The 2,915-nt window shown below is 41.4% G+C and overlaps 1 long non-coding RNA gene across 1 annotated transcript; it reads right to left on the reverse strand.

Annotated features, from left to right (window-relative positions):
• Window positions 1-1,743: 1,743 nt before the first annotated feature.
• Window positions 1,744-2,260, reverse strand: LOC139433893 (uncharacterized). Its single transcript, XR_011643287.1, has 2 exons — window positions 2,061-2,260; window positions 1,744-1,840 (listed from the first exon to the last, which is right to left on the reverse strand). It is a non-coding gene; the product is annotated as an uncharacterized lncRNA (long non-coding RNA).
• Window positions 2,261-2,915: the final 655 nt, after the last annotated feature.

A 2,915-nucleotide genomic window follows, 5' to 3' on the forward strand; every position in this document is an offset into this window, starting at 1 on the left:
TGCATGGGAGACGATGGCGCGATGCAGAGCGCTGTCTGTGATTGTGCACGGGGGATGTACAAATGCAGTCACGCTGCAGCATTGGCAATATGTGCCATGTGGCAGATCAGCTCCACAGATGTTGAGTGCCAGTGGAGGAAGCCTGGCACTTCCAAAGTAGTCCAGCCGGTGTCTCAACTTTACCAACAGTGAGAGGAGACATACAACCCACTGGCCAGAGACATCGCCACTCAGGATGTAGGCTGGTTCAGGTCTGCACTGAGGGGCGCACAGTGTGGCATGGCATGGCTTTTGTCACCTGAGCCAGAGCCGCGGCCTCAACATCAGGCCATTGTCACCGTGCCGGAGCTGGTGAAGGGGGTCGGGGGCTTGAGGCAATTCTTGCCTCAATGCGACTGAGCAGAGACCAGCAAGCTGCCATCCAGACAGCCACCGGAGGACAGCGGACAAAGTGGCAGTTACACAGGCGGGGCAGGTTGACAGCCAGCAAGTTTGGTTCTGTGCTGCGGTCGGGACTTTCATCCACTCCATGCGCGTCCCTCATGAAGAGGGTGCTCGGGGGGTACAACTTGGACGGAGTCATGGCTGTCAACTGGGGGGTTTTAAACGAGGCCGAAGGGGTGAAGGCTTTTGTGCAGGCCTCTCAGGAGACAGTGTTCGAGTCTGGTCTCTTTGTGAGTGAGTCGGTGTTTTGGGAGCATCCCCCGATGGACTTGTGCAGCCATCTGCCCTGCTGGAGGTGAAGTGTCCACCATCATTATATAGGATATATATATATATATTTGTATACATATCTGTAAATTGTATAATTTTATTTGATTTAAAAGTATTTTTGATCTCTGTCTATAAACACAAACTGAGTAAGATTGACAATAAAGTTGACTTTGAAAAATATATATATTCTTTATGAAAATAGTTGACTGTTGGAGAAATGAATCCAAATGAAACGTTGGACTGAACTACAACTACGCCTTTAAATCTCTACGGACTGTTTTTCAGTGGGATGGCAAGTTCCTATCTTTAAACATTTATTAGTTTTTTCTCAGAACAGATTTGATTTTCTGAAGTTAATTTAACTTAACCATGTAAGGTCATTATTAAAAAGGTACAATCAATTTGTTTAGGGTTGAATAAAATAATGATAAACATTTAATTTGGATAATTTACTGACAGAATAAGAAACTCAATGCTCTACTCACCTGTTCCTTTTTATAAAGTGAAACGGTTGAAACGATAGATTTCAGTAAACTTAAAAACAACCTTCTCCAAAAGCTATCAAGGAATATACCGAATACTTGTTTTAGAACTTTATTACATATTTTTATATAAATAGTTTGAGTGATCCATAATTGACAGAAGCTTGTGTTTACACTGACCTGTCACTCATATATTAATGTCTTTGTAACTTCAGTAAACCACTACCTCACTCATTTCTTTCATCACGGTTCAGTAAACTAAGTGACACATGAACCAGTTTAATAATTATAATAACGTAGGATTGCAACTCTTTGAAACTGTAGGTGGCTCTTAAAAGAGCCGTTGTATTTGGGTGTGCTGGTCTCAGGTCAGTCTAAGCCCTCTCTCGCGGATGCGGCTGGATGTCCTTGGGCATGATGTTGACCCTCTTTGCTTGGTTCATCTTACTGGGGGGCAGCTACATGGATGTCGGTGCAGTCCACAATCATTGTGCAGTTGAAGGCAGAATGAATGTATTATTGACTCCGAATGAAGCACAACTTCATGTCATACAACACATTGACTTTATTTGTAATTGTGTAAAAAAATAAAGCATTGATTAGCAAGCAGGATCTGCAGGAACAGAGCACGGTGATGGATGGAGCTGGGAAGAGAGAAGAATAAAGAAAACAGATCAACTTTATTATCGGATATTAAAAATTCAATTTCAAAACAAGTTGCCGCTCCTACAGTTTTCTAGTATGTAAAGATGATTTCACTTGACCTATGCACAATATCACACTCAATACATGTGTGTCTCTGGGGGGTGCATTGTGCCTTTGATGTATATAAATAATATACCATAACCAAATACTATTACGTACAGTGGAAATCAGGTTGCCAGAGCAGGTCAGTCCAGTGTGCATGTTCCTCAGGGTCTCAGCAGTTACAGGTGAGGTAAAGAAAATAAAAGAGAAAAAGGTCAGTAACAACACTTTAAAGTAACAACACTTTGAATAATTATCTCTTTTAATAATGTTCTATCAGTAATCACTCAACTACTGTCTTTCCAACAAACAGATTGACTCACTATCATCACAATGAAACACGTCCAGAAGAATGGACCACAGATGGAAATTAGCTATTAGCTATAATCTGGCATATTGCATCTCTTCTCTTTGCTGAGATTAATGTTTTTGTATGCATGGTCCTTCTATAAATAAATACATGTCATGCAAAGCTGCCTGCCTTCCTTCCTTCCTTCGACTCTCCCTGAACGGCCTGATCTTTTAATGTTCAATGTTAACCATTTGAGCAGATAGCATTAAGTAGAAAAGATCGCAGATGCTAATCTGCCGTTAGCCTACCTCCCGCCCCCTTAGCACCTGGCGATAGGCTCCTCTTCAAACGTTTCACAAAATACTTAACATCATGACTACTCTTACTGTTTAACATTTGGGTTCACTTCATGTTAAGGCTAATACAAATGACAAGGCTAAGTAATGTGATGCTAACTAACGTGCTCGCTACTAGCTATGTAGCTAGCTTGACTGTGTTCCATGCACAACATGTGTATTACCTGATATGTTTGGTCCAACGACTCCTGGTCCTTTCATCAGACGGGAAGCGATAGAACGAGCTATGATCTATAAGTATGATCACTTATGTGATTACAACCTGGTACAAAGCACACAGGCATCTTGTAAAAGTGAATTTATTGTTAGCAATCTCTTATTTAT

Source organism: Pseudochaenichthys georgianus, chromosome 5 (assembly GCF_902827115.2).
Source record: "Pseudochaenichthys georgianus chromosome 5, fPseGeo1.2, whole genome shotgun sequence".
Classification (NCBI taxonomy): Eukaryota; Metazoa; Chordata; class Actinopteri; order Perciformes; family Channichthyidae; genus Pseudochaenichthys; species Pseudochaenichthys georgianus.